Raw genomic sequence first — 9,316 nt, 5'->3', positions numbered from 1 at the left:
TTAAATTAAAGTTTTTTTTCAAATTTAAAAAATAAAACTTACCAATATTTAATACTTCTCATTAACATGAACTACCCTTGATAAAAAATTTGTTAAAAATATTTGAAAAAAAAATTTTAAATTGACTTCAAATTTTAACCAAACCGCAACACAAAAAATTTCTTCCCATTAAAATTTTACAGTTTTTTTTGACAGTAAATAAACACAAAGTATACTTTTCATCCCACCCACGTCATATTTTATTAACTATTCGCATATATTTGTCTCTCCGCTATACATACACCTAAATGTTATATTTATGACCAATGTTAATAAATAAAAAAAGCAACAACATGGCAAAAAAAATCTGCAACATGCATTTACAATATTTTCCTCCATCCAGTATATAATTGATTACATTTTGATTAGTTGGGTGACAGATTGATTAATGATAACTACAATGTTTGTGTTTTCGTCTTTGTCGCGCACTCTCTTGCTAATGGAAAAAGGTACATAAAATGCGTTTTATTTATTTCTTTATTAGCGTTTCATCTGATATCGAGCTTTTTAAATGCATTTCTGTGTTTTTTTCTCTCTCTCTTTAATAAAAACCTAAATTCCAGATTTGAATCATGAGGATTTGAGTGAAAAAAAATGAACATGTGACTCAAAAAATTAACATGTTTTGTTAGAAACTTTTTTTGTTGATCAACTTTTCACACAAGTTTACTCGTCGTCGATAAATAATATGGAAATTCGAGGAAAAATCTGGCGTAACATCTGTCCATCTTTCACTCGAATTTGCATTTGGTCCTTATTACTTTCCACACACACGTCGAGGATCTCGAGTGAAGTGTAAATAAAGAGTCGAAGCAAGAGTATCTGTTTCAAACTGTTTGTTTTTAAAATTAATTGATGTGTAAAAAATGTGTGCAAAATCTGTGTTTAACAAAAAAAAATCGACTGAATCTGAAAAAAAAATGTTTGGATTGGTTCGGAAACATCACACAAGGATATCAAATTGATAAAAAAAAATAAATAATATTTTTGCACTGGCTGGACTTCACTTCGAACGAGAGCGACGAGAAAACGATAGGCGCAAAAAAGTAAATGTTAATACTTGAATAAAATCAGTTTATTTATCAAATTGAATTTTAAACTGTTTGTCCAAAGCTTTGCTCAGTCGTACGTTGACCAAAAAATATGTTGCAACAAAAAAAAACACACACTCGGAAAATCTCGAATAACTTTTTTAGGAGGAAATTAAACGCACACCAAATGTTTGTTTTCGTAAGAGCTCCGTTCGCGTATCGCCGCCATATGCATTAGTAGGAAAACCGCGCGAAGCGGTAGTTGTAGTGGCTGAATAAAAGAGGCACAAAAAAAATATTATGTGTTCACGAAACAATGAAACAAAAGACCACAATTGTGGTTTATTTTATTGCAATGTTAGGGAAAAGTTGAGTTCGGAGCTGAAAGAAAATTTGTTCGGTAAGTATATTTTTTTTTCAACAAAAAAAAAAGTTACAATTTACATGTAAAATAATGACATAATGAAAAGCAGTAACATGCAGTTGGGTTATCATTGTCACGTTACCCTCGAAAAAAAGGAAAAATTTATCGTTTCAAGTGAGTTTTTCTTTTTTCTTTTTTGTGAAATAAAATATAATCCAGGTTTTTCTTTGTATATTTTAGGGAATTGTGCGTTTTTTTGGCAATTTTTCAAGGAGAAGAAAATTTTCGAAGGAAGAAAAGGAATTGCGAAGATAGAAATTTTAGGTTTGTATATATCTTGACCTTTAAAGTTTAAAATCTATTCCAATTAATTCAAACCAAGCAATATATAAAAATTAATTTCGACTAAAAAATGACATCCATCAAATCGTATTAACGAACACTATTAATTTTTTAATTAATTAAATTATTTAAAAAAAATTATTTAATTTAATTATTTTATTTTTTAAATATTTTATTAATTAAATTATTTATTAATTAAAATTTTTTTTTTAAACATTCGATAAAATTATTTTTAAAAAGTTGGAAAATGTTAAAATTATTTTTCTTTAAATTTTAAGGAATTTTTCATAAAATTTCATTTAAAAGAAAAATCAAAAATTGTACAATTTCATAAAAATTTTAATTTTTTGCAATTTGAAAGAAATTTATATTTTTTTTTTTTTAATTTTTTGGTAAGAAAATTTAATTAAAAATTTTAAAATAAATTTATTTAGAACAATATTTTTTCGCAATTTTTAAAAAATCACTTTCAGAAACCCTTCTTCAATTTTCTTCTCAGTACTCACCATCGCGTATACATTCAGGTACAGCAACTCAAATCATTTAATTTATTGCATCCTTCTTCTCCTCATTGTACTGCGTCGCGGTAACCAAAAAACCTTTTCCAAAAGCGACACACGACTCGGCATAATATTTATTTAATTTGGCGTTCCATGTCCTCCTTTACTCTTTTCACTCTCATTTCACTTGGTCTGTATTTTATTTCGCGAATGTCGAGACCCCTTATGTACCGTAAAAAAACATTCGGCGTTGTAAATTAGAGACAAAACGCACAATATAATGACGGTTGTTTTAATTAAATTTTCTAATTAGCCCAAGTTTCGTTTGCTCAACTGTTTCCCAAAAAAGGATTTCCTTACATGATGGAGCTCATTTCTTGCACAGCAGAAGAATGAATGGGAGAAAGAAAGGAACATGACAATTACATTCATTATTTTTCGCGAGTTACGTCTTTTTATCTCTTGCGCATCTCCCGCTCATATATGATGAGGATGATGTTGATGCATCATCAGGAGAGATGATGAGCAAAAAAAAAAAAATAACCAAAACACTCAATTTAAAGAGAAGCTCGACATCATGTCACAAGCAGTGTTCTAACGAGACAAAATGTAGTATGAAGCGAGCGATTAAACTAACCCAATTTACTAACTATGGTACACCTTTTGATTTTTTTTCATCATCATCAAGTATAACATAACTTTACTGTGCCTTGCGGATTGAAAATTGCTCATATTCCATGAGGAGTAAGTAATTCTTTGAGGAGTAAAATTAAACCCATAAGGAGTAAAATTAATTCCTTGAGGAGTAAAATTAATTCCTTGAGGAGTAAAATTAATTTCTTGAAGAGTAAAATTAATTTCTTGAAGAGTAAAATTAATTCCTTGAGGAGTAAAATTAATTCCTTGAAGAGTAAAATTAATTCCTTGAGGAGTAAAATTAATTTCTTGAAGAGTAAAATTAATTCCTTGAAGAGTAAAATTAATTCCTTGAGGAGTAAAATTAATTCCTTGAGGAGTAAAATTAATTCCTTGAGGAGTAAAATTAATTCCTTGAGGAGTAAAATTAATCCTTTGAGGAGTAAAATTAATTCCTTGAGGAGTAAAATTAATTCCTTGAGGAGTAAAATTAATTCCTTGAGGAGTAAAATTAATTCCTTGAGGAGTAAAATTAATCCCTTGAGGAGTAAAAATAAACCTTTAAGGAGTAAAATTAATTTCTTGAGAAATAAAATTAATTCCTTGAGGAGTAAAATTAATTCCTTGAGGAGTAAAATTAATTCCTTGAGGAGTAAAATTAATTCCTTGAGGAGTAAAATTAATTCTTTGAGGAGTAAAATTAATTCCTTGAGGAGTACAATTCATGAGAACATTTTCAATCCGTAGAGTACTCTACAACTTCTTCGTCGTTCTTTCTTATTTTTCCTTAATGATGCTTTTATAGCACATTTTATTCTCTTCCACGTATGACTCGTGTGTGTTTGTGTCGATGACAACGAAAACGATAATGATGATCAAATATATATTTTGCGATATGGATGATAATGTTTAAAGTAAACCAAGCAGACAAGTGTAAGGAAGAGGAAAAAAATGGCACATCATTACCAATGCATATCATTAAAATAATTGTCTCTGTTTATCGCATCTCTTTCTCTCCGGCTTGCTTCTCATCATCGACATCATCGCGATGTCTATTTTTTTTTTCGTTGTTTGCTTGTTTGGCATTATTTTCCTCCTCGTTATTATTATTATTGTCACCACATGATCATCGCGCAGTTTGTCGTTATTTACACTCTTATTTATTAAACTTTGAAATATTTATCTCCGCTTAACTGCCGTTTTTAATGAACTTTTTATCACGATACTGCTAATCAACTCAAATTTATTCGTCAATTAAAAAAAATAAAAATTTGCTGAATTTTCTTTCTCATCGCTCGACGACGAAACAGTGCAGCAGCTAATAAATAAGAAAGACATAAGAATGACAACATCATTAATTTACTTTTATTCACTTTAATACTTCTCCTTTGGCTTTTATTGATATAATTATTGTCGCAATGCATGTCAATTTTTATGTTGTTTCTCTCTCTCTCTCTGTCTCTGGAGCGCGCAAATCGCAAGGAATCCAACTTAATTTTATAAAATTTATTACAACTATCAATCCAATATATGTATATTTACTGTCGGTCGTCATCATCGTTCGTTTATATTATGTTTATCATTATTAGTAATAGCATTATATTTAAAGAACGCGCAAAAAAATAGCAGTTGAATGCTCATTAAATATAAAACTAGCTCATTAGTTACTTGTTTGCTATTTTAACGACTAGGTGTGGAAAAATGTTCATTAAGCAATGATTGGTGTTGTTGTTGTTGTGTTTGTTATTTGTTGCTGTTTCCAGTTTTATGTGTTTTTTTCACTGCATTTAATCAGGGATGTGAGTTAATAAGGGATTTGTACGAAAATTAATAGAAAAGTTAAAAATATTTAATTTTTTAATTATTTTTAAAGAAAATTTAATTAAAAATTATTAAAATTAATTTTAAAAAATTATATTTCTTTTATCAATGGAATTTTTATTTTGTTTTTGAAATATTTTATATTTTTTTAATCAAACTCGATTTTTTAAAAAAAATATAAAAATTAAATTTATCATAAAATTAAGAGACAAATAATAAAAATTGATATTCTTAAGCTAATTATTTTTTTTTTTAGAAATTTTAATAAATAGTTTATAATGAAATTTGTTAAATTATTTTATTTTTAAACAATTAAAAAATAATAATAAATATGAAAATAAAATTATATAAATTATAAATTATTAATAAAAATAATAATAATTTTATGTCTCAGAATTCTAAATAAAAATAAAATAAAAAAAAATATTTTTAAAAATCTTTAAAATCTCTTATTTTTATCAAAAATTAACCAACATATTTAAAAATTAAAAAAAAATTAAATTTTTTTAAATTAAATTAATTAATAAAATTAAAATATTCATAAGTAAATAATTTAAAAAAAAATGAATTTAAAGCTAAAACTTAAAAAAATTATTCAAATACTTAAAAATTAGAAAATAATATATTTAATAGAATCATTAAAAAGTTTATAAATAAATAAAAATTAATGTATTTATTATTTATTAAATTTAATTATACCTATTAAATTAAATTATTTATTATTTATAAAAAAAAATTAATAAATTTGTAAAAAAATCAATATCATTTTAAATTTCAATTTTAACAAATTAAAAAATTAATGATTTTTAAATTTTAAATTAATTTTAAAAATAATAAAAAAAAGTTATAAAATTAATAATTTTAATTAATAAATTAATAAAATTTAATTTAAATTAATAAATAATTTTTTATTATTTAAAACAACCTTAACATAAAATATTTATTTCCATCCCTGTCAAACGACAAAAACTTATTACTACTATTATTTTGTTCGAATGTTTCAAGTATTGTTCAATTATCTTCATTTACTTACTTTAAAAAAAATTAACAACACATTTTTCTCCATTAAAAAAGCGTTAATTAGAATAATAATGGCATGAAATCCCTTAAATGGTCTTTTCAATTAAACTCGTAGGTCGCATTTACTGGCAATTGGAAACGAATTATTAATTAAAATGTTGCTTGATCATTACAAGCGATTTTTTTTTGTATGAAATTCAGCAAAATAAAAGTCAGAAAGATAAAGTCTTGTTTTACGACTTCCCCTTTCCCGTAACTCAGAACTCTTAGCAACCGCCATATGTACATTTACTTTTACGCAAAACAATATTTTTCGAGTTTATCTGTTTTTAAAAATCATGTTAATTAACACAAGCCACAATATCCGCTTGGTTTAACTTTTTCTTGTTGTTATTTTTTTTTTTGCATCCTATAAAATTATATTTTAAATATTTTTTGCATGCGTGAATTTCGGTATGTTACTTCGGGAACCTTCCAGCTAAATATGATGTTTATAAAATGTTTATATTTTTGTTGTTTGGGAAAAATCTAAAAAATAACAGAAAATATTTTGCGGATTATTATTTCCCTGTATGATAATTTTTCGACGTCGAAGGAAAAAAAAACTTCTCCGAAAAAAAATCACATTGTTTTATTTTCAGTTTTTGGGGTTTTGTGTGCACAAAATATTTTCCTTAATTTAATATTTATCCATGTTTCTCCTTGTCTGGACACAAAAATTGGACAAATGTGCGGGAATGCAATTTTTAACATATTTTTAACTTAAAAATGATATATTTCACATACTCACGTCGCTGAATTACGGCAACGAGGATAAAAAATGACAAAATTTATTTGACCAAATTTTGTACATTTTAAGGTTGACATGCGGATGTGTGTGCGGTCTAAATGATGTCATTTAGAAAAATTATGTGATTTTAAACATTATTATTCATTTTAAAATTAAATTTGTCATTTTTTGCGAGCTTCAGCAGTTTTTCCATCGCCGGTTCGGATTTCTGCGACAAAAACAATCGAGGAGAAAATTTGAATAAAAAAAATATAAATAAGCTTCAGATCTTGTCTCGGTCTGTGTGTGCGGCATTATAAATTAAAAGAAAACATCAGATGTATTTTTAAAACCCATCTGAAGAGTACTTTATGCATATTCGATACATATCGAGACGACGACGCAAAAATATCAAAACACTCGGAATATATTGACCACTCTCTCGTTCTCTGCCTTTTAAATACCTTTTCCTTTATTTCTCGTAGATATTGATAGAATATTTGAAAATTGTGACGAAGACTGTCGAGGAGGAAAACTGTGAAAATATTATCAAATAATATCTTTTTGAATCAAAGAGGACTTTAGGCAAATTCTCTTCCGCATGTTCGATAAGTAACGTGCTCGAGACAAAAGAGGAACATTTGAAAAATTGTATCGAATTGGATCTCAATCATAACAAATCTACCTTTTTCTCCGTTTTTGGCAGGAATCTGGCAGAAAATAGAAGAAAAACAATCGACGAACGGACTATTTAGGTGACGCTTTTTTGTTGGATTTGAAGAGACAATTTGAGGAGGATTGTTGTACAAAAAAGACTTTAAGAGAAATTTTGAGGAATTTAATGGATTGGAAGTATTTTCGGTTTTTTAAAGGTCAAGGTTTATGTTGAAGCTTATGAAATATGTTCAAAGTTATTTTAGCTTCAAGATAAGTCAATATTTTAAATACGTTAAAAAAAAAATTAAAAAAAAAATTTAAAAAAAATTTAAAAGATTTAAAAAAAAATTCTTAAGAATTTAAAATTTTCTTTAAATATTATTATTTTAAACTTTAATTTAAAAAATAAATAAAAAAATATAAAATATCGCTCAAAATATTAAATTTAGGGTAAGTTTTTTATTATTGTTATTTAATTTTTTTTAAATATTTAACAATTTCATATAAAAAGTAAAAATTTTGGTTTAATAAACCTTTTACTTGACAAATATTGCACTTCAAATTTAAAACACTTTAACTTTAAAATCTAAAAAAACATGAGTTCAATTTAGGGTAAATGATCAATTATTTAAAATTAAAAAAAAAATAATCAAAAAATATATGAATTTTAATACAAAACAACTTTCAAGTAATTTAATCTGAAAAAATTTATAAAAAAACTTAACTTAGGGTAACTTTTCATTTAAATATTCTTTTAATATTAAAATTAAATTAAATTAATTTAATTAACTATTTAATTAAATATTTTTTTAAATGAAATTAAATTTATTTATTTATTTAAATATTTTTTTTATTAAATTAATTTTTTTCTTAAATTAATAAAATCATTTTAATAACTTTAAATTATTTTAAAAAAATAAATAAATTACGATTAATATGAAGGAAAATCGAAATTATTTCAGTTCCCAAAGTATTTTAAAAAATATTCATATTAAGTGAAAATGAAAAAAAAATCAAAATTTAATTTTGTTTTAAATATTTTTTTTTCATCTTAATATTAATTTTTGTACCTCAAAATTTAAAGAAATGCTCTCAAACTATAAATTTATTTTTTTAAATTTTTTATTTATAAGATTTCAAAAGATGTTAAATCCTTTACCGAACAACAACGAAATAAATCCAACAATAAAAAAGTGATTTATGGCTTCAATTGTTCAACCTTACTTCATTGTCTTCCATTATTTTATCAACCGCGGGCAACCTCTCTTATTATTTCTTTCAAACATAATTAAAACGTTAAATAATTAAACCTCAAACTTGTTTTTATTTTGAATAAATTCAGGAACAAAACAATTCTATTCAAAAAATAAAATGTAAAAAAAAAAATGAAAAATTCACTTCCACAAAATTTCTCCGCGAGTCTGAATCCAATTTCAGCTAATTATTATCAAAGCAAAAATTTAGACAAATTGGGCAGAGGAACGACATAATCAATTAGAGAACACACACACACACACGAACGTTCTGGACAAAAATGCATCAATTTTGCAAATTTCGCCAATTTAGTGTGAGGAACAACGACATTCATTAACGATTCATTTGATTAAACTACGCGCCGGCTTCCTCCATGCATTCAGGCAAAAATATTGCTCTCTTATAATATTTTCATACGCAGAAGATAATAATTTTAAAAATATACAGCGAACGGCAACCGCTATCGCGAAATGTATCGCGAATCTGCATGTACGTCAAAATTTGTGGACGATAAATTTTTCGGCACAAAAATACTTTAACCAAAAAAGGATGTACGACGCACAGCGAAATGTGTGATAAATGCATCTATTTTTCAGCTCAGTTTCCGTTTTAAAATGTTTTTATTATTATTATTTTAGTTCGTCTCTAGTTTCGCCTGTGCCTGTGTATCATTGAGTGCCTCGTCGCGCATTGTGCCGAAAAATGAAGCCTCCGCCGTTGTATATTTAATACGTTCGGATCATTTTATAATCAGATAAAATTTAATATTTAAGTGATTCGTTTTAAAATAATTTTGCGCGCGGTATTCTCGCGTTTCTCTCTCTTGTCGAAAAACCGACCGAAACAATATGAATATAAATTTAAAACGTTTTTCCCAAAAATT

Source organism: Culicoides brevitarsis, chromosome 2 (genome assembly GCF_036172545.1).
Source record: "Culicoides brevitarsis isolate CSIRO-B50_1 chromosome 2, AGI_CSIRO_Cbre_v1, whole genome shotgun sequence".
Classification (NCBI taxonomy): Eukaryota; Metazoa; Arthropoda; class Insecta; order Diptera; family Ceratopogonidae; genus Culicoides; species Culicoides brevitarsis.
This window is presented reverse-complemented; position numbering follows the sequence as displayed.